Raw genomic sequence first — 24026 nt, 5'->3', positions numbered from 1 at the left:
ACACAGTGTGTTAGTCGCTCAGTCATGTCCAGCTCTTTGTGACCCCATGGACTGTAGCCCACCAGGCTCCTCTGTCCATGGAGTTCTCCGGGCAAGAATACTGGAGTGGGTTACCACTTACTTCTCTAGGGGATCTACCCAACCCAGGGGTTAAACCCAGCTCTCCTGCATTGCAGGCATATATTACATACACATATATATAATTGTGAGGTATTTTATTTATAAAATATATGTATATGTATAATGGAATATTATTCAGCCTTAGGAAAAAAAAAAGGAAATCCTCTCATTGCAATAAGATGGATGACCCTGGAGGGCATTATGCTAAGTGAAATGAACCCGACAAAGAAAGATAAATACTGCACGGTGCAGTATCACTGACACATAGAAAGAGAAAAGTGGCTGCCAATGGCTACGGGGGAAACAGGGAGAGGATGGCCAAGGTTCAAACTTCCAGTTATACGATAAATGAGGTATGAGATCCAGCATATAACGTGGTGACTATGGTTGACCACACAGTTGTGCTCAGTATCCTGTCGGGGTGAGAGGGTGTCCGGAACCCCTGCAGGCACCAAATCTACAGATGCTCAGGCCCTTTCCTTACAGGCAATGGGGAGGCACAGGTGACCCTTAACAACGTGGGTTTCAGCCGTGTGGGTTCACTCATACTTGGATCTTTCACTAAGCTCATTCTGCAGGACCACAGGCTCTGGGGCTGGTTAAACCCAAAGAAGCGGAGCCACAGATACGGGTGCTGTGTGCTAAGTCACTTCAGTCGTGTCTGACTCTGTGTGACCCTGTGGACTGTAGCCCTCCAGGCTCCTCTGTCCATGCGATTCTCCAGGCGAGAAGACTGGAGTGGACTGCCACTCCCTTCTCCAGGGACATTCCCAACCCAGGGATCAAACCAGTGTCTCTTACGTCTAACCTGCATTGGCAGGCGGGTTCTTTACCACCTGGAAAACACCAGCTGTAAAGTCACTGTGGATTTTAAACTCGTGGAGGGTAGGCACCCCTAAACTCCTCAACTTTCAAGAGGCAACTGTATTTGCATATAGTCTAAGACTAAGTCATCTCAAGATTATTTTAATACCTTACACAAGATAAATGCTATGTAAATAGTTGCCACTACTAGGCAAACTCAAGTTGTGCTCTTTAGACCTTTCTGTAATCTTTTTTCTGAATATTTTCTATCCTCATTCTTGGAACCCACAGACATAGAGGGCCAGCTGTCCTGCATAACTGAAATGTTGAGAGTAGAACTTAAATATTCTAAAAACCAATAAAAAATGAATCGATTAGATGATAGATGTGACAACTGACTTCACGGGGGGACTCCTTTCACAATGTGTATGTATATTAAATCACCACAGTGTTCATTAAATATCTTACAATTTCATACGTCAATTATAGCTCAATAAAGCCGAAAAAAATTTAAAGATAAAAAATGAATTGTAAAAAAACAAGGATGTATTTTGAATGCTCTTTTGCATTTTTACTGAACTTCTGCAATTTTTCTTTTTTGCATTATTCTATCAATATAAACACCAATTTTACCCTCAAAAAATAAAGTGAGCATCCATCAGTAACTACGACGAATCCACCATCAAGATAAAGTGCTTATTAAACAGTCAGTGTTTACATTTCACAATAAGACAACATCTCCAAGATTACCTCTCATTATATGAAGGACCAGCAGGGTGTTATCAGGGTTGGCGGGGGCAGGGAGCAGCATGGATTTTACTACAGTTTTATAAGTCTGTAAAATAGGTACAATGATAGCTTAATTCACAAAATTATTTGGGTAGAAGAAACAGTATTGCTATAAATAAAAAATTAGTGAGCCATTTACTTGAGGCACTCATCTTCTAATAGGCATAAATATCTAGTAATTAACCATTTTTTCTGGAATAATATGGTACAAAATTTTTAAATTAAAAAGAAATTACACAGCTCGGCAAGTGGTACACAAGTCATCAGAAATACTTCCTGTCTGAGGGGTCGTGTGGAGTGAGAGATGGCAGGAAACAAAAAGATCAGGAGTCCAGTCCACTGGCTACACACCGACACTGCCCCAGGCTCTCCCTCCCGGAGTCTCGTGATGAGGCTAATCTATCACAAGGAGTCACAGAAGCATCTGCAGAAATGTGGCCTAGCAGGCTGGCACGACGAGTGAGAGATGGCCCTGGTGTCAGGCTGAGTTCAAGGCTTTTCCCCTCTCATGTTTTTAAACTGAAGACAAGTTACTCAACCAGAGTATCAGTTCCATTTGAAAAAGTGGTGCTAAAATTAATTAACACACATAGGGTTTTTGTGAGGATTAAATGAGATGATGTCAGCAAAACCCAAAGGTACTGAGTTGATGGCTGGGAACCCGAGATGAAGATGTGGGCAGGGTTTATGCAGGCTTTGGCCCAGTTCATTACACAAACACCCCAAATTTTAAGTGTAAAGATTTAAGAGTGTGTTTCCCTGGAGGCTGAAAATTATTTTCTAATAGCAATTATGACGGTTATCATAAAGGACTTTTCCCAACATACATAGACCAGATTTTTAATAAACACTTGAGACTGCATAAAAAATGAGCAGAACGAAAGGTTTACAAGATGCCTGCAGGCTCTGTTCTGAGGGTGTTCCTCTCCAGAATTTGACAATACTTGCTTTAAAAGATAATGAACATTTACAACATATCTGGGAAGTCATCTAAACTACTAAAGCTCTCAAAAAAAAAGTCTTCACTGCCTCTATTATGCAACCATTAGATTCCTGAAAAGGATCACATTCCCTTATTCATTCATCAAACCTAATCACACACCAGAGATCAAATTTAATATGTAGGAAGATAACCTATTCTGTAGGGCTATGATTTAACAAACTAGGGCTATGATTAACAAACTACCACAACTGCCATCACAACCTAAACTATTTCTTTCAATCAAAGAGTACTTTCACAGAAAGAAAAACCATCTGGACACTACAAATTATGTCTGATGCAAACTTCTGAAAACACAGTTTAACAACTTTAAAAAACAACTACCTTCAAAAACAGTGAAGATCTCTTCTAACCACTTGTTTTCTGAATCCAAAATCACAGAAGAAATTCATTGCAAAATTCTGTTTTACTAATGGAATCTTTAATTTGTAGTAAGTAGTCAATTCCTGAAAATAATTGAAAAAAATCTATCTCAAAATGTTTAAAGTGCCACACAACAATACATTTTTAAGTTTACACCCAAGATTTTTTAAACCATGTACATAAAAGAATGTCCTCAAGTGATTACCCTTTTTTCCTGTCCTTCCTCCACCCCATATAATTTACATATTATCTTCAAGAAAAGAAAAAAGCATTTATGTATTCAAAACCTATAGCTTTGAAGAACTTTACTTTCCAACTAGCCCTAAATATGTGATCACAAGGAATTAGCAGAAGAGGGAAAACACAGCATGGGCTCCATTGGTGCCCCAGTGGTAAGGGATCTGCCTGCCAACGCAGGAGACCTGGGTTCAATCCTGCCAATGCAGGAGACCTGGGTTTGATCCCTGGGTCGAGAAGATCCTTTGGAGAAGGAAATGGCAACCCACTCCAGTATTCTGACCTGGGAAATTCCATGGACAGAGGAGGCTGGCGAGGTACAGACCATGTGGTTGCAAAAGAGTCAGACTCAGAAACTAAGTAACACCAAAAATATAACATAGGACAAACTATAGAAGAAACTGTTGCACTATTTTCGCCTATTAAAGGTCAACATGGATAAGTAAAATCAACTTGAATATGAATTCCTGTCTTGTACTTAAAAAGTTTCACTGTGAAAGAGAAAAAGATGATTTACAGGATTATATAGAGAGAGCCTATGTTCCCACTAAACCAAGTCGGCTTCCTTCTGAAGGCACTGCTTTAAAGCACAAAATAGCACATGTTCACCCACACAGCTTCTAACATACAGAAACAGGTAAACTGCATACATATTAAGGATATGCACCTGCCTCTGTGATCCCTGGGTTGGGAAGATCCCCTGGTGAAGGGGAAGACTACCCACTCCAGTATTCTGGCCTGGAGAATTCCATGGACCATACAGTCCATGGGTCGCAAAGAGTCGGACACAACTGAGTGACTTTCACTTCACTCAGTCACACTGGTCTAAGCTCTATGGCCTGCACTGCAGTCACCTGAAGTGGACTTTCTTCATGTGTGTGCTGTTGGAATAAATGCAACAAATGCCTTCCAGCCACAGCGCCAGCACTACAGGGATATCCCTCTGTTCTGAGCAGGGCTTTCAAACATCAGGAAGAGATGGGTTTGAAGCTTGGTTCTACCATTACTAGCCATGTGACCTTAGAAAATTCCTCAACTTTCCTCATCTGTAAAATAAGGATAAAAGGTATGTTCTTCATTCAGTTTGAAACAGGATTAAACTTGCCTAAATATAAGCCACTGCAAACATTTCACATAGATACATGACCATCAGTAATTGATGGGGAATAACAAGGAAAAATCAGTCAGTAAGAGGTACATGTCATAAAATATATAACATTTTAAAATGATAGACAGACATGTCATTTACATACGGTTTACCTGATACACAAAAAAAGACTCTTCAAAGTCGGCCCAACTAGAATATTAACATAATGTTGACAGTTTATTCATGAAAAAATCTTGTTAAACTAAAAATAATGTAAGTGTATAATTATTATGAGTTCAAAGCCACATTTCATACTTAGGTTCTAGAGTTAAAAGGGATTCTCCTTCCTTGCAGATTTACAATAATAAGTTGGACTACAGGGAGATCAATAATACCTGTGTTATCCTTGTCTCACATTTTCCCATGAGCATCCACCTGGAGATCTGAGAACAATGGGATTCATTCCTCCTAAATTAAGAAAAAGGATGCAGCTGCTTCCATCTGGGCTAGGACGCTGCTACACAATCAGACCACCATTGTTCACGCCGTCAACTAAAATTACCCCCAGACTACTAATGAAGAGTTCCAGTTGCAGAATTGTTATCTTCTGTTAAGTTTTTCAAAAGGAGCAAAACTGTTAGAACTATGAGAAAGTACCTGACAAAAGAGCAAAATAAACCACAGAGAGCAATGAATGGGTTGATAAACACATGGGTGTTTCCACCCTGGCCCACCCAATGTACAGATCCTTTTTAAATAGCAGATCATTAAAAATTCTAAGACTGGAAAATCTAATTTGTGAAAACACATCCATGAAGAATCTTGCAGTGGTCAAACCTGATTCTGAAACAACATTTTTAATAGATACTTGGACACCATGTGGACTTCCCTGGCAGTCCAGTGGTTAAATAACCCACCTGCCAATGCAAAGGTGTGTTAGTTGCCCAGTCATGTCCAACTCTTAGCGACTCCCTGGACTGTAGCCCACCAGACTCTTCTGTCCATGGAATTCCCCAGGCAAGAATACCGGAGTGGGTAGCCATTCCCTTCTCCAGGCAATCATGTCAACCCAGGGACTGAACCTTGGTCTTCTGCATTGCAGGCAGATTCTTTACCCTCTGAGCCACCAGGGAAGCCCACCAATGCAAGGGACATGGGTTCGATGCCTGGTCTGGGAAGATCTCACATGTCATGGAGCAAGCAGCCTGTGCTTCTAGAGCCCATGCACTGCAACAAAGAGTAGCCCCCACACAGCAATGAAGACCCAGCACAGCCATTAATGAATTAATTCAGAAAAGGACAACACTGCGTGTTTTTCTTGGAAATTTCAGTAAGGTTGACTCCATTACAAGTCCTAAAATCAAAAGAATATTCTCCAAACAGATTCAGGCAACACATTTTCCCCAAGAGAATAATATGATGTCCTGCCACTTCGCCATTATATAGTGGAATCTGAATTTATGAATTCTTGTTTGTAAAATGGAAGAAGATGGTGCAGAATGTAAACAGCTGCGTGATCCATAAGGAAAAAGACTGAGGGAGACACTGCAAATGACAGGGCGGCAAAGGGTAACAATTAAGAGGAAGTACCTTGGCATCAGAACCCAGGTTCAGTCTCGACTTTGCTATTTATTTCTGAGAGATGCTGGGAGGTTTCCTTAACAACTCTCAGTGGAAGCTTTACCATATGTGAATTGAAAATACCTGCTATACAGTGTTGCCATGAAATCAAATAAGTTACAGAAAGCACTTCCACGTTGCCTGCTGCTGCTGCTAAGTCGCTTCAGTCGTGTCCGACTCTGTGCGACCCCATAGACAGCAGCCTACCAGGCTCCTCCGACAATGGGATTTTCCAGGCAAGAGTACTGGAGTGGGGTGCCATTGCCTTCTCCGCCACGTTGCCTATCATATGGCTATTGCCACTGTGTCAAATTTAAGGGGAACAAAGGATTAACCACAATGGGGATTAACTACAATGCTCCAGTAAGACTGAACCCTTTCAGTAAGGTAGCCAATGACAAAGTCTGGTTCCCTCGAGATTCCAGGTCCAATTTAGCAAATACTGCTAGTAAGATCTCATCCTTTTTAATGAAATTAAAATTATACAAAATGAGCAAACTGAAGACTAAATTTTGTGTGCTTTTCAAGATACTCTGGATGCTCACCTGAATGACTAGTAATCTCTGGGTTTGGTGTTTTTTTGTTTTTTTGTTTTGGCAAACACCAAAGGTTGCCAATGGTACTTACTTATATTTCCCTGTCCAAAAAGAAGAGAACATTAGCACAAAACGTCCAATATGGAACTCTGTAAATGACAGGGGTCCTGTACTTAAAACTAGAGATATTTAGATAGGAGATGGTTGGACACCTCTGATAACCTTTTAAGTGCTTTCCATAAAGATGGTTTAGGTGGCAATGGAAGAGTGGAGAGTCACTAGATGTGAGTAAGTGCCTACACAGGAACCTTCAAGTTTCAAGCTTTCAAAGATGTGAACACGTGTTCACACGTCCAATCACCTAAGTTAGTTCCCGGGTCTGGTGTACACTGTCACGTGCATGCGTCCTCTCCAAGCGGCTGTGCTTTGGTGTACCGCACTGTACACCACTGTATAAAGCACAATAGTGCAGGGTCTTTATTTCAAGCTGGATGTGCACAAAGACAACTTCACTGAACTCCTTGCCGTGCAACACAAGCAGCTCACTACTAAAGACCTGATGGAACTGGAGGCCCAGAGACAGGATGAACAGAGACAAGAGGAAGCAGCAGTAAGTGAAGAACTGAAGAGATTCATGATGCAGGAAAGGGCAAGGGGAGTTTTTTATTTGAGGAGGCACTATGGGATTTTGAGACACAGGATCTGAACGGACAATGGTGCGTGAAGGTTGCAGCAGCCATTCAGAATGCCACCTAGTGCTATGGCGTCATCTATGATGAGAGAAAAAAAGAGTTACTACCAGACATCACTAGATCCAACAAGGAACCAGAACCTATGCCATCAACGTCAGGCATGAGTGACATGCAGCTTGCCCTCCGTCTCCTGTTGCTGATGACGCTTCAGCTCTACCATCTCCCACCTCCGCTCCCTCCTCCAGTCAGAATCTCATCTTATCTGTTCACACAATGCCAGCCCCTGTATTCCAGCAATATGGTACTGTACTACTGTACTAATCAAGGTACTGTACTGTAAGATTAAAAATGTTTTCTGTATTTTCTGTTTGTCTTTTGTGCATTATTTGTGTGAAAAGTATTATAAACCTATTACAGTACAGTACTATATAGCTGATTGTGGTACTCAGGGTACCTAGGCTAACTTTGTTGGACGTACAAACTCATTCTAGGAACAGACCTCATTCGTTATGCAGGGGACCTGCTGTGGTCTTAAAAGCCTTCCAGACTCAAAGCATAAGAAAGAGAGCTAAGGGACAGTTATATGCCTTCCATTGCTCTTTGTCCAAATATAGTGCCTGTATCTGTGTCTATATTTACATCTAAGTAACAGTGTTTTCCCAGAGAAGGACAATGAGAGAGAAAAGAGCCCTGAATTGCGGCTCCTACAAAGTATTGTTGGCGGGGGAGTGAAGAGAGCCAGGAATAAACAGGAACCTTCCCTCTGCCCACTTTTGGCAAAAACGCAACACAGACACTCCTGAGACTAAAAATCATGAAGACTTTCTAGTTGACACATATCTCTTTAAGAAGAAAACATAATTCCCTTTCAGTATAATTCTGAAATGCTGGATAAACCAACTTGGTGAACAATTACTGGGGAGAATCAACTTTTTAAATGAAATGACCACACGGACCATATGCTCCTTTCACTACAGGATTTCATTATGTTTTGCCGTCACTGCCTCTGCCTTGTTCCACACCCCAACTCCCCCAAACCTCACCTTCCCACCACTCCCACTGACACACGAAGACAGGAAAAAGGGGGTGGAATGGTTTCAGTCACTTAAGGGATTCTCACAAGAAAGAAGATTCCTTTCTTAGAATGCAAGTCTAGAAGTAGATATATGTGGGGTTCTTTTTAAAATTCAAAATGGGAAAGTCGACATTTTAACAGGCAGGGAAAGCCATCGCAATACAGAAATTAAAGTGATTTCTTAAGTTTCCCCTCCATCCTAAAAATGGACTTAGTGAAGAATTGCTTTTCACAAGTAGATTATACATACCAATGCGACAAAACTGGTAACCTTGTAAAACCTGTTCTTCCAAAAAGCCATTCATTCATCTTGGCTAACAGGTACAGTCAAGTCAAAGGCATGACTCTGAAACCCTAGAAACCACTTTAAAGGGTCACGGGCTTACGATTTCCAAACTGGAAAGTGAAGAATACAATGAACACATAATTCAGCAATAGAGTATCAGCAGTCACAGCTGGAAACATGAATGCCCTCTCTCTCCCAGGTGCTCGGGCACCACCCTGCACTGGAACACCCTCCAGGCTAGCATTTTTCTTGCTGTAACATCCTGACAACCTTCAGGCTCAACAACAACTGTCATGGGGGGCGGGGGGGGTCCTCACAACAAAGGCAGAGCTACTGCCCTAACCTCAGTGGAGTCTGCAGAGCTTGAGGCATTTACAGACCATCCAGTCCCTTGTGATGATGTCTTTCCCTCACCTTGAATGGACAACACAAGAATTCTGATGGGCGAGACACAGCGGACAGCCAGTGAACCAAGCTACGTGCCAAGTGGGAAAGCTTCTTAAATAACACACATGCCTGAGCCCCTCTCCAGATGGACTCAATCACTGACCATGGAGGCCTAGGAATCTGTATTTTTTACAAGCAGAATATGCTCCCCCAGTCAAGGAATTCTGGTAATCACATGAGTTTGGGAAAAACAGAAAAGAGGAAACACTTGATGGATCACTGGCTTCTTACGTGCGACTTCTTCCTTGTCAAAAGCACCTAATCCCTGCTGTCCTCGAGAATCTTATGCTGCTGGATCGCATTTGGAGGAGGGAATTTTCATTCTTTTTCCAGATAGGGTATAAAAATCATGGTTTTTGTTTATGGTGAGTCAGTTTTATAGCTATAATATACCAACAAAAATGACCAAAGATGCCATAAAAGTTAAACAGAAAAAGTTAGCATAAGACATCTTATCTTAATGGTTACAGTGAGCTCCCACTAAATTTTTGGAATAAATGTATATAAGAATTTGTTAGTCCTTTAGGAAAATAGATACACAGCATAGGAAAGCATGGAACAGTAGCCTGCCTTGGGAATTTGAAAGCCTGGATTTCAATCTTGGCTTTCCTACAAAGAAGCAAGTTATCAAACTTCTCCTTTATGAAAAGGAATAATAATGATTTTACCATTATAATTAAGTAAGAAATAGGTATACCAGGATTTGCCTGGTGGTCCGGTGGTTAAGAATCCACCTTACAATGCAGGGGATGTGGGTTCAATCCCTGTTTAGGGAACTAAGATCTCACATGCCTTGGAGCAACTAAACCCGTGTGTACAACTACTCAAGTCTGTGCTCTCCAGAGCCTCTGTGACACAGCTAGAGAGTCTGTGCACCACAAGGAAAGCTCCCGTAGGAAGCAGCAAAATTCCACTTGGCGCAACTAAGACCTGATACAGCCAAATAATTTTTTTTTTAAATAGGTGTATTGTTAATTATAACAACATATTTGAGCACTCTGTGTATATGTGTGTGTGTGTATATATGTGCTCAGTCATGACTGACTCTTTGCAACCCCCTGGACTGTAACCCGCCAGGCTACTCTGTCCATGGAATTTTCCAGGCAAGATTACTGGAGCAGGTTGCCATTTGCTGCTCCAAGGGATCTTTCTAACCCAGGGGATCGACCCTGTGTTTCTTGAGTCTCCTGCACTGGTAGGCAAATTCTTTACCATTGCACGACCTGGAAAACTTTATTTTGTACTAGACACTATTCTAAGCTATTCTAACTATGCTCTTTTAATCAATCAAAGATGTATTCCATTAATTTTAATTATGTTTATAATCTCTCCTCTACTCTACCCAACTCCTCCCAAGCTAAAATGTAACAGTCATCCAAACTCAATCATTACATTCAATAGTATCAAAAGCCACCTGTTTGAAAAGAAACAGTTCAGTCTTCAAAAGACTGTTAGGAGGCAGGCTCCTTCATTCTCCCCTATTATATAAATAAGAAAGTTCAGGCAGATTAGATAATTTGCTCAAGACCACACAGCTTGTAAATGAGACAAATCTAGCATCCTTAACCATTGTGCTAAATGTCTCCAGCTCAAAACGCGCAGAATAGATTTTAGTCCTTTCTCCCAAGTTTCACTAATTCAGAATCTTGGGTGGTAAAGACAGATCTCATGCTTCTAATTAGGTTTACAAATATTCCTTCCCCAGAACATTAAATGGAATTGCCTCCTGAAGCCATCTACCCACCCCGTCTGGTTGCGCAAGGATTTCCTGTTGTCCTTTTTAAGTCTATACAAGCCTAAATTCCACGCTCAGGATGTCTTCTGCTTGTGTTTGTGCATGCGTGCTCAGTCGTTTCAGTCATGTCCGACTCTGAGACCCCATGGACTGGAGCCCACCAGGCTCCTCTGTCTGTGGGATTCTCCAGGCAAGAACACTGGAGTGGGTTGCCACGTCCTCCTCCAGGCAATCTTCCCAACCCAGGGATCAAACCCACAGGTGGATTCTTTACCACTGAGCAACCAGGGAAGCCCTGCTTGTGTCTACCTGCCCTTTATTTACTATTAATAATTATAATTTGTATTTACAATTAACACAGCATTTCAGCTGGACTACACTCCACTAACTTCATACAAAGCAGTGATAACCTAAGAGCAAGCACAATTACTCTGCCTACTTTTGCATTTATACAGTGCTTTGTGAAATGAGTTAAAGTCGCTTAGTCATGTCCAACTCTTTGCAACCCCATGGACTTACACAGTCCATGGAATTCTCCAGGCCAGAATACTGGGGTGGGTAGCCTTTCCCTCCTCCAGGGGATCTTTCAAACCCACGTCTCCCTCATTGCAGGCAGATTCTTTAGAAGACAGAAATTCTCAGCAGGTTAAGTGTGACACCACTGAATCCAGTAACTGAATTTGAGTGTTAACTTCATTTTAGGCTAGAATCTCGGAAAGAGTTGAGTAGAACTGCAAAGGGGAAATTATAAATAAAAAAGAAGTCAACTTTATAATATAAATTTTTGATTGCCTGGAAAATGTGAATGTCTGTTTTAATTAAGTCAATCTTTTTCAACGGTTTCAGAGCAAGGAAGTTAGAAAGTGACCATTTCCAAAGTAACTATTTAGCTCATCTACGCTTTACAATAAGATACGTGACAAATATCTATTGTTTTTCAAGATCAATTAATCATCTTGCTCCTACTTTTAAAAATGAATCCACCTTGAAGCATAAGGATGCCTTTACCAATAGAATGGCACAGGCGTGCCAAGACACAGAAGATACGCTTTTACTCCTTGAGAAGGAATCAAAAGACACACTGGAGAACTGCAACATCTTCGGCAATATTGCTCACACTAATTCCAGGAGCTTCACTTGTTCTAAAGAGAGAGTCAACTTAGCTGGGGAACAATAAAATAATGCCCAGTTATAGCCCTACTAGAGAAACAGATAACATCACCTGTGTTCCGCTACCTGGAAATATCTCATGGAGAAGTCCATTATCTTTTTTTCATTAAATATTTTTCTTCTCAAGATAGAATTATATTCCTATCTTTGCCAAAGGGAAAGGGAAGAAAAAAGCCAAAGGGGAGAAAAAATACCTCAACATTTAATTTTCTAATCCTCTTAGATCTTGTCAAAACAAGGAAGCGGAAATAAAAAATGTGCAAGAGGCTCACTGTCAATCAAAATGGAAAATTAAAACTGCTCAGCTTGAATTCCATACTGGCTTTAATTGCCAAGTTTCTCAACTTTTTCCTACTCATCTACACTTTTGGAAAACTTAAAAATCTCACTGTCTCCACTATAGTTTAAGATTGCCCTCTATTTCCAAATTAAAAATCACTGTAGCCACACCAGCTAAATGTTTTCCTGTGTTAATTTCTGTGGTTGTGTTACGGAAATTACAGGACATCTGAATTCCAAATATCAATTCCTTTAGTACTGCTGAGTGTTTTATTCCTAAAAATTATTGCTTCAAATTAATATGTAGGCTACTGAAAAGCCATATATTTATAATAGGTTATACAAGTGGTTGGCTTCCTAGGCAAAGAGAATTGTAACTATGGCACATGGGTTATCCTCATATACTACTATCAAAACAAAACATCTGTCTCCACCCTCTTGGTCTAAGGCAGGATTCTCATAAATCAGTGTGGTGACACAGAAAGGAATCTGACTGAATCTGGAATCAAATCTGAGATCATGAGCAAGTCTTCAATTCCCTCTGGGTCTCTGATTCCAAAAGCATTTCTTTTTCAAATGGTTAAACCAGAATATCTAAATTCTAAAATCTCTAGTCACTATCTCAGCCCCCTATACATCTCCAGAAAGTTTACATTAACATGGCCAAACGTCAATCACTAGATCTTTCTTAAACGCCACATGCTATCACCAATTTCTGAGGCAATTTGAATTAGAAACAAAAAAAGAAACAAACAAACAAACAAAGGTAATATAAGTAGAATGAGCGATTACATAAGAACATGATTGTAATCTGAGTTCAAGGATACTAGGCATGTGCATTCTCCAAAGCACAAAGACAACTCTGTGAGTGAAAGGATTTCAAAAGATGGGAGTGCAGATAAGAGGGTATCAGTCAGGCAATACAGCCGTAAGGAGCACTCAGAATGATGCAGAGAGAGAACGGACCTCTACTGCTATGCTTTCCAAATCCCACTGTTGCCCTTGCACCAGGGGACTAATCCCACTGGCTTCTCTCAGAATTCTAACTCTTCCGGGACAAACGCTCCTCTGGGCCTCCAGATGAACTATCATTTGCTAACAATCATACCATCATGTGTTTATGGCTACAGAGTCATAAATTACTAGAATCTGGGACTTTCCTGGTGGTCAAGTGGCTACGACTCTGCGCTCCCAATGGAGCAGACCCAAGTCTGAAATCCGGTCAGAGAACCAGATCCCACATGCAACTGAAGATATGGAAATGCTACAATGAAGATTGAAGAGCTTGTATGCTGCAACCAAGACCTGGTGCAACCAAAAAATAATAATAATAATATTTTTAAAGCAGAAGAATTATTAAAAATAAAATACTAGAATCTATCCAACTCCTTACTCTATATGGAAACTAAAGCCTAAGGAAGTTAATCAACTTACTGAACACAGACTCATTACCTAGCCAGCCAACCAAGACAAAGATCCTTACTGGCTATATTATTATGGACTGAGAGGCAGAGACATGTTTAAAAGTTAAAACACATGCACATACTGAGCACCTACTGTTCACCATGCCAATCACTGAGACCTGTGTGCTTCCTTCCGATGAAAAGTTAACTAATTTGAAGTCTCATTTAAAACATCCACTACAAATTTGCACAGTACCCTTCCTTGAACAGCTTACAAGAATTACATAAATAAGTTTCAAAGAATGGACATTTTAAAAAAAAAAAAAGCAAAGATCCAACATCAACAAGTTTTTTTTAAAAAATGCAAGGGCAGGAAAGAAAATGCTACGTGTGCCAGAGAAAATCTAGGCACTCCCACAGTCATATTCAAAGTTCTCACTTTAGAAAACACTGCGAGTTCAGCTGAAAGAAGAAATGCGACTCACTACCTTTAATTAGCTTCTAAGTAATTAGAGCCACCATGGTGGATGTCTACTTTAAGATTGATGCCAAATGCTTCCCTGGTGGCTCAGATGGTAAAGAATCTGCCTGCAGTGCAGGAGACTACGGTTCAAACCCTGGGTTGGGAAGATCCCCTAAGAAGGGAATGGCAATCCACTCCAGTATTCTTGCCTGGAGAATCCCAGGGACAGAGGAGACTGGCAGGCTACAATCCATGGGGTCACAAAGAGTTGGACACGACTGAGCGACTACACTTTCTTTCACTTTAAATGCACCATGATTTACAGACACTCAAAACTGCACCCAGAGAGACACCATTTTGCATGAGAAACATAACTTTAATTTCAAAATTTTAAGCTTCATAAACAAAAACATAAACAAAAATCTCTTGACACAACACAAAACTATACCTATGTGTGTCAGGATGCACACCTATGTGTTTACTTCCTAAGCTCCGTCCTGCAAGAGGAAATGTGCTCAGTCACCTCAGTCGTATCCGACACTTCGTGATCCCACGGACGGCAGCCCACCAGGCTCCTCTGTCCATGGGGATTCTCAAGGCAAGAATACTGGAGTGGGCTGCCATGCCCTCCTCCAGGGGATCTTCCCAACTGAGGGATCGAACCCACCTCATCTGTGTCTCGTTCATTGCAGGTGGATTCTTTACCCACTGAGCCACCTAGGAAGCCCAGAAGAGGAAATAGCCAGGAGCAAGAAGCAAATCCAGCACCCAGATCTTAGTTAATCCAATAAAAGGAACCAGGGATCCTCAAAGAAACAGGTGATTCTAAGACAGGTCGGGAAACACAAGATGACCCTGGAGCATTCAGAAGTACCAGAATGTAAGAAAGTGCTCGAGAGGAAAAAAAGACAGGGACATGGCAAATGAGCACGGGCACCTCAATGTCGAGCAATAAAATAATGTGCTATTAAATTATAACCCAAGAATAAAACAAATATCCCTGAATCCATACTGGCATAAATAACTGACTGAATATAAATGAGGAAAATAAAATGCATAAAGATGAAAAAATATTCATATTCTAATGTCAAGTGAACAAAGGCAAGATAGAAACCTGTAAAAAAAAAAAAAAGAGAAAGAAATATAAATAAGGGAGAAGAGGTAATGTTCGTTAGAGAAGAATTCCAAATTATTTACAAAGATATCTCCTCCATTGGGGTGGGGTGGTTAACAGCAAAGAAACCTGGGAGGCACCAGCCCAGCCAGGTAATCAAGTCAGCACCAACTGTGATAGGTCATGTGGACAGGATGTATCCTCGATATCATATGATCAAACAGCACGGTCTTCCTCCCATAACTTCACATCCACACTCCAGTCACGAGAAAAACACCAGACAAATCCAACTGAGCGACATTCTACAAAACAGTTGACCAACAGGCCTGAAGCAATCAAAGTCAGGGGCGCAAGGAAAGAACGAGAAACATACAAAGTCTGACGTCCTGGTTGCTCCTGGAACAGAAGGCGCATTTGTGAGAAATTAGGTGGAGGGTTAACAGCGATGCACCAGAGTTGGTGCCTTAGTTCTCACGGATGAATCACGGTAATAAAAGACGTGGCAACAGGAGAAACCCAGTGAGGCACACTCAAGGACTTGCTATACTATCTTTGCAATTCTATAAACTAAAAATATTCCAGGATGAAAGTTTACTTTTGAAAAAACCATATTCATGTGGACAGATCTATCCAAAAATTACTTCACGTCACAGCTAAAAAAAACTACAACGACGCAAAAGAACTTCATAGGTTCAGGCTGTGGACACCCAACGTCTGATTCTTTGATTTTGGATTCTGGGGGAGTGATTTGCAGAGTAGAAACATTCATCATTTCAAAGACCTAAGAGCTTAAACCATTTACTCTCTCCTTTCATCTTAACCACATCCAGGGATCAAGACCTGGTGATTCTTCACCCTCAACACCACCTCTTCCGTCCCTGAGGGGTTAGAAATTTGTTTCCCACGACAGTCTTCTCCTCCTAGTCAATTTCACACAACTGTTAAATCTCTGAAACACAAAACCTGCAGACCTTTGATGACACCCTAGCTTAAACACAGAAACCACACACACACATACACACACAGACCCTCTTACTAAAAGTCACAGTACAGAGTATTAACTGATCTTCACCTACCCCTCACTACTCCTTGCCCAAGCAGCTCACTCTCTAGTGAAAACACTTTCTTCCCCAAAGCCCACAGCACTTTGGGGCTTCTTTCTTTTTCTATTATGGGGTTTTGTGGGGTTTTTTGGGTTTTGTTATTTATGTGTTTGTCTGTGTTGGGTCTTAGCTATAGCACAAGTGCTCTTCCTCTCATCATGCAGGATCTTTCACTGCAGTACACAGCCTCTCTCTGGGGCACACACTCAGTGGTTGTGGCATCAGGTTCTCTAGTTGTGGCACTCAGGCTCCGGAGCACATGGGCTTAGCAGACGTGACGCACAGGCTTAGCTGCTCAAGTGGGATCTTAGTTCCGCAACCAGGGATCCAACCTGCATCCCACTCATTTGCAAGGTGAATTCTCTCTTCTTTTTTTAATAGCTTCTTAACCTGCACTTTTTAAAACTTTTTAAATTGTATTTACTTACTTATTTTCAGCTGTGCTAGGCCTTTGCTGCTCTGCACAAGCTTCCCCTAGTTGCAGCAAGTGGGGGCTACTCTCCAGCTGCAGTGAGCTGGCTGATTGAGGTGGCTTCTCTTGTTGCAGAACACAGGATCAAAACCGTGTCCTCTTCATTGACGGGCAGATTCTTAACCACAGGGAAGTCCCTGGGGCTTGTTTTGTTTTTCCCAATACTTTTCATCCTGTATTGGATTGTGAACCCCTAAAAACCAGGAAATAGCCATTCTTATTTATTCAGATTCATCCTCTACCATCTAGCACTAAGCTTTATGCATAACAGATACCTAAAATGTCCTTTAACTTTCTTGAAAATATTTCCACATTAAATCAATATGAAAATCTCAAACAAAAAAGAAAAAAAAAATTCTCAATCATCAGTTAACATGTTCTCTGTCCAAAACGATCATTTGACCGCCTTCAAATCATCTTTTCCATTTCACATCAAATCAAATGACCAGCACTGAATTGAACAAGTTACTACAGATAAGACAGTATCTTTGACTGCAGCTGTGAGCAACTGCTGGGGCTACCTAGATGGCTCAGCGGGTGAGAATCCGCTTGCAATGCAGGAGACTCAGGTTTGATCCCTGGGTTGGAAAGATCCCCTGGAGGAGCACATGGCAACCCACTCTAGTATCCTTGCCTAGAGAATCTCATGGACAGAGCAGCCTGGCAGGCGAGAGTCCACAGGGTCACAAAGAGTCAGACACAACTGAAGTGACTGAACACACAGGCACGCATGTGAACAAGTGCAGAGTTAGTCACTCAGTCATTTCCGACTCTTTGCAACCCCTTGGACTGCAGCCAGGCTCCTCTGTCAATGGAGTTCTCCAGGCAAGAATACTGGAGTGGGGAGCCATTCCCCTCTCTAGGGGATCTTCCTGACTCTCTCCAGGCAAGAATACTGGAGGGGGAGCCATTCCCTTCTCCAGAGGATCTTCCTGACCCAGGGATTGAACCCAGGAGACTGCATTGCCAGCAGATTCTTTACTATCTGAGCCACCAGGGAAGCCCAAACAACCATAGAGCCACAGTCAAACAGCCAAATGATAGAACTGAGAGTGCTTTAAAGCTTCCATGGTGTGGTCGACCTTTGGAAGCAGCATTTACGACTCCCTCATAAAGTACACTCATACCCAAAGTACAGGGAACAGAAAGCATAGTATAGACCTCTGATTTATCCTCCAAGTGTTGGCCAAATGAGGAGCAAAGCCAAGCCCAGGTTCTAGGCACTGCTCAGGTTTCCTTGCTCCATCACACCCTGTTTTTCTTGCTTACCAGAGCAGCAGCGACCAGCACAAACCTCACATGGAGGCTGGGACGACAGCTTGAAAGGCGGGAAGCCAAGGGACGGGCAGTCAGGGGACAGCAGCCCGGTGGACCTGACCCTGAGTTCCCAGGTCAGCAAAGGATCCCAAACCAACCCACGCATACACGACCCTCATTCCAGGGGAGTCCACGTGTGTAAAGGTGCCTACTCACTAACTTATCTGTAACCCCAAATTAGGGACATCCCTGGTGGTCCAGTGGTTAAGATACCACACTTTCGGATTTCCCTGATGGCGCAGTGGTTAAGAATTCCACCTGCCAAGGCAAGGCACACCAGTTCGACCCCTCGTCTGGGAAGACCCCACATGCCACGGACCAGCTAAGCCTGTGCACAACTACTGAGCCTGTGCTCTGCAAGAGGAGCCACCGCGGTGAGGAGCCCTCTCACCGCGATCAAGAGCAGCCCCAGCTTCCTGCAGCTAGAGAAAGCCTACACAAAGCAAGGAAGATCCAGCGCTGCCAAAAATAAGCAAACAATTTTTTTTAAGCAAGCCTGAAACGAAAGACCTCATTGGGGGGGAAAAAAAAAAAAGACTCCATGCTTCCACTGCAGGATCCTTGTGTAGGGAACTAAGACCCCAGATGCCACACAGTGTGGCCAAAAACACCTTAAAATGTAACCCCAAATTGGACACTCCAGGTCCCTCACAGTCATTCAGGGATGTGTGCGGAGCAGTAAAGATGAGTCGCCCTCTGTGCAGGGTCCCAGCTGGGCGGGAAGCGGGCAGTGTTCGCCCACCTTCTTGCTGCTGCTCCCACGCTGTACACAAAGGTCCTGACGGCATATATTTTGTGTTTACGGTTTTAAACTTTTTTGTGCCCCTCCCTTTGGTAATTTCAGGGCTTACAGGCCCCCAAGCATGATGCTGAAGTGCTATCTAGTGATCCCAAGTGCCAGAAAGCTGTGACAGGCCTCAGGGAGAAAATACATGTTAGGGGAGTTTTGCTCAGGTATAGGTGATAGAAGCCACAAATTTATATTAAGTAATGTGTCTTTAAACAGAAACACAGACAAAACAAAATTATACACTGATCAGTTGATGAAATGTGCCCAGAGGCTTGCAGAAACCTAGCTGAGTATTTGCCAGGAGCAACAGTTTAGTATTGGCTACGTCAGTGTTCTCTGTACCTATACAGAGTATAACTCCCATGAACACAGGACACTTTAATACTACTACTAACAGCAACAATATAACTAATGACAATTAATGACAGTAAAAAATTAGTACTACTTGATGAACCTGCTCCTAGGATGTGCAAAATCCAAGGCAAAAACAAATAAAATATTCTAAGTAAAATTTTCTAGAATTTTCTAGACCCAGCAAACACCTGTCCCAACTGCTTTCAGAATAACATTAATGCCACAACATTTTACAGATTTTTAAAATTGTGTTCTAAGGCACATCTCTGTGTGATAACAGTCTCCTATGAACTTCTGATTATTTCAGCTCTCAAAGAAACAAGGAGAAAACCTGACCCTAAACAATTCTGTTCTAAAAAGTGTTTCCACAAACTGGACAGTCTAACACTTAATACTTAAAGCAATTTTTAAGCACTCATATTACCAATACATAGAAATGACCTATTTAGGGGAAAAACATAATTCTCTAGTTCTTTTCCATCATTTACATAAAACAGTCTCATTTAAAAAAAAGAGAGAGAGAGATGCAGGGAGAAGGAAGAAGAAAAACTGCAGCTGAAATTTTGACTAAATTTGTCATTTTTTAAAATGTCCACAGTATAGCTTTAAGAGCCAACTCTGCCTCTTCCTCAACAGGTAGGCATTCCAGCTCTTCTTCCCTTCTGCTGCTGTCCATATTTGTATTGAAAACACTACTTCCCAGAGTGTGTTCCACGATGCTGCGCAGAGGCAGCTAGGCACGGAAGTTTGGGGAACACACACTCCACCCACTCCCACAGTAGAGAGGCAAAATACAGACTTGAAAACCAGGGGCTTCAAAAATGCTGCAAGGAATACACTTGTTTAATCCAAGTTTAATTCAAATCCAAAAAAATAATTTGATCACAACACCCTCTTCTGGGAGCTTCCCAGATGGCTCAGCGGTCAAGAATCTGCCTGCAGTGAGGGACTTTCTTATTTTCTTGGGCTCCAGAATCACTGCAGACAGTGACTGCAGCCATGAAATTTAAAGTCGTTTGCTCCTTGGAAGGAAAGTTGTGACAAACCTAGACAGCATTTTAAAAAGCAGAGACATCACTTTGCTGACAAAGGTCCGTACAGTCAAAACTCTGTTTTTTCCAATAGTCATGTAGGGATATGAGAGCTGGCTCATAAAGAAGGCTGGGCTCTGCTTTTGAACTGTGGTGCTGAAGAAGACTCTTGAGACTTGGAGTGCAAGAAGTCCTGGAGTGCACTCCCTTGGAGTGCAAGAAGATCAAACCTATCAATCCTAAAGGAAATCAGTCCTGAATATTATTTGGAAGGACTGATGCTGAAGCTGAAGTTCCAATACTTTGGCCACCTGATGTGAAGAGTCAACTCACTGGAAAAGACCCTGATGCTGGGAAAGACTGAAGACAAACGGAGAAGTGGGCAGCAGAGGATAAGATGGTTAGATAGCACCACTGATTCAAAGAACATGAATTTGAGCAAACTCTGAGAAAGAGTGGAGGACACAGAAGCCTGGGATGCTGCAGTCCGTGAGGTCGCAAAGTGAACAACTCCACAGCATGGAAAGCAAAGAGTTACACAGAAATACAACAGGAGAATACAGTAGGCATCCATCGCTAAGGAACTGGTTTAATTATGCTACAGAGACATTCTAGACACCAACTAAAATAAAAGAACCAGATACTCATCAACATGAAGAGACCACAAAAAACATGGCTGAGAAAAAGGCAAGTTGCAGAAAGATATGTGGGGGGAGGGGGAATTATGGCTTGTGGAGATACAAGTGGGGTAAAAGAAGAAAAATGTGGACTCAAGGACATGTCCCAAGTTCTCAAGTGTTTGGACCTCTTCTGAGAGGAAGGAAGGTGAGACAAGAGGAAAAGGTGTTCCCCTATGCTTTTCTCCTGTTTCTATGTCACACACACAGTATGCAAATGTAAAAAAGAAATCTAAGGAAAGAGGACTGCAAAAGAGACCAATGGGCTTCTGGCTACTAAAGAATAACTTTGTTCAACAGATTCTACACATCAGGACTGCATCTGGTCTTAGAGCTCCCACACACAACCCAAGGGCACATTCTCATCTAGATCTGGAGGCTGAGTTTACAGTCTCTAAAGTTCTCCATGGCAACAACATGGTCTGTCAAAAAGAGAGGCGTCTGTTCAGAATCAGAGAAAAAACTTCTCCCCAAGAGCACCCTACCCATCCCCCCAAAAAAGTCAGAAATGCCATCTCCATATAACTCACTCCCTATAAAATATCAACTTTAAAATAATCATGTAAAATTTGATGCTCTTATGCATTATATCCCTGCAACTGTAAAAAAATTTATAAACTTTGATCCAAGTCCTCAGTCAAGATAAACCACTATTATTATATGGTTCTTGCAAATCTCCTTTTATTAATCAACTAGTCATGGGCTCAATGGAATATTCTGGGCCAGAAAGTATATCCTGCATGAATACACCATAAGATGGAAAAACAAGACATTCCAAAACATTTATTTTTATGTCTCTCTCACTTTATGGGTTTCCATTTAACGTGGAAGTATGTAGGAGACTCCAGTTCAATCCATGGGTTGGGAAGATCCTCTGGAGAAGGAAATGGCTACCCAATCCAATATTCTTGTCTGGAGAATCCTATGGACAGAGGAGTCTGGCAGGATACCGTCCATGGAGTCGCAAGGAGTAAGACACAACTGAGCGACTAATACTTTTACTTTTCACATAATCTTTGGGCCCAAACAAGGGAAAATTAAGATATGAACCAAGAGTAGCACAAACACCAATACTTTTGACTAACAACATTAAAAGAAATGGGTATTTATTGCAGAAAGAACAAGTTTCTTCTTAACCCTTCAAAGCACTCTAGGAAGTTTTAATGTTTTAAAATAAATAGGTTTTCATTCTAATTTCACACATTACATATACTCCTCATGATGACTAACTTGGATACAGCCTACCACAGTGCTCGAGAGTGAAAGTTCTAGAACCAGAGACCCTGAATTCCTACACCAGCCCCACCATCTACAGTCTACACCAGCCCTGACACGTCACTGCTCTTCCAAACCCTCTTCCCATAAAGCGTCCTTTATACAATGTAGGTGACACGTTTTACTTGGGAAGAATTCAATAAATGTTTGCTATCATAAGCTAGAAGACTTTTAAGAAATTTAACCATTGTTTTCTGTAATTTAAAATGCTGAGACACTAAAAACCAAAAAGAGGGAGGGAGGGGGGCTCTTTTTAAGAACTCATGTTTTCCAAAGTGATCTTCTTATTTATTAATATTAGCAACAAACTTGCTTGGTTTACCCTTTTATTGCCAAATTAGTTTCATACTATCTTCTTTTTCTCTTTTTTTTTTTTTGTATACACCATGAAGTATTCTGGTAAATCAACCCGTCCTCCACAACAGCTGCTGTGTGAAACTGACTCATGAAATGTAGACACAGAAATGAAGTATTTGATCATCTGGGTCCATCCATTTGCCAATGCACCAACAGGATTTTTCCATGCTACAATTTATTTTCAAATATTGCAAATAAATCGCTGGTGGGTTTTGTTAGAAATCATTCATTACATATGAGAAAAGTGTTCCTCATTTTGTAAAAGCTATAAATCCATTAACTTCTGATTATAATAAAAAGGAAAGAACGAAAGATATTATCCTAAATTTCAATGTCCTGAAGGACGTTAAGGCATCTCTTTTTGCTTCTGAAAAAGAAAATTATTCAAACCAAGTCATATATTTCAATTGTTCTAGACAACATTTTTTGCTATAAAGAATACAATTGCTAGTCCTATAATCTTTTTTTTTTTTTTAAGTCCTATAATCTTAGATGGATAGACAACGTAGAAAATGTTTGGTCACACATATTCAGAAGTTTATAGGAAATTTCTTCTGTCTTCCATTCTGCACATGATGTCCCCAAACAACACTGGTACATGCACTTCTGTCACACTGTTAGTTATTAATACATTATGTCATATTGTTATTTTATGTTAACATTTTTCCTATGTGGCTCTGGGCTTTCAGAATCCCACTGTTTGCTGAGCCTGCTTCACTTAAAAGGAAGCATTTATTATTGACATATGGGTAAAACTGGTTAAAATTACCTTCAGTACTAGCCAGTAAACATATGAAAAAAAAAAGTTCAACTTCATAGAATTAAAGAAATGTTATCTGAACCCTGCAATACAATTTTTCACTTCTCAGACTGGCAAAATTGGAGACGTTTAATGGAAATCTTTTGCTGGCATGAATTTTTATACACTGTAGTGGAAATACAAATTGATGCAACTTTTTCAAGGAGCCATTTGGCAATATCTATCAAAATGTTAACTAACATATACTTGGACTCAGTAAAGCACTACCAGGAATCCAATCTAATGTATCTTCTCAAAAAAGCATTCACACACACATACACACACAGACATAGTGATGCTCACCACAGCCGTATTTATATGGGGATGTGGGAACTGGCAACACCATGAACATCCATCCTGGTGGGACTACGAATATAACTAAGGATGCACAGGACACCAGCATGTCCCCTAAGTAGGATGAGCCTGGCCTTGGGGTCATCCACAGAAATGTTATTTAAAACAAGCAAGAACTGTGTGTACAAGATGCCTTCACTTGCTTAATTTTTTTAATCAAAATGTTCTGTGGGATCATATAACTTTTTTCTAAGGTGATACCCAGGAGAGAGATTTAATTTTACCTATATTGTTTTAGATCAGGATGTTTGCATCTTAATTAAAAAAAAAAAATATG

General features: G+C 41.2%; 1 protein-coding gene and 1 long non-coding RNA gene across 8 annotated transcripts in view; both read right to left on the bottom strand.

Moving 5' to 3' along the window:
• The window catches only part of RAPGEF2 (Rap guanine nucleotide exchange factor 2), a 255991-nt gene that overhangs the window by 202794 nt on the left and 29171 nt on the right, over positions 1 to 24026 (bottom strand). The window lies entirely within an intron of this gene.
• Positions 259 to 17621, bottom strand: LOC122694063. The gene is made up of 3 exons (XR_006341093.1): positions 8574 to 17621; positions 3038 to 5057; positions 259 to 1759 (listed from the first exon to the last, which is right to left on the bottom strand). It is a non-coding gene; the product is annotated as an uncharacterized LOC122694063 (long non-coding RNA).

This window comes from Cervus elaphus, chromosome 5 (genome assembly GCF_910594005.1).
Source record: "Cervus elaphus chromosome 5, mCerEla1.1, whole genome shotgun sequence".
Classification (NCBI taxonomy): domain Eukaryota; kingdom Metazoa; phylum Chordata; class Mammalia; order Artiodactyla; family Cervidae; genus Cervus; species Cervus elaphus.
The sequence above is the reverse complement of the archived record's forward strand: the minus strand, read 5'-3'. Positions and strand labels throughout refer to the sequence as shown.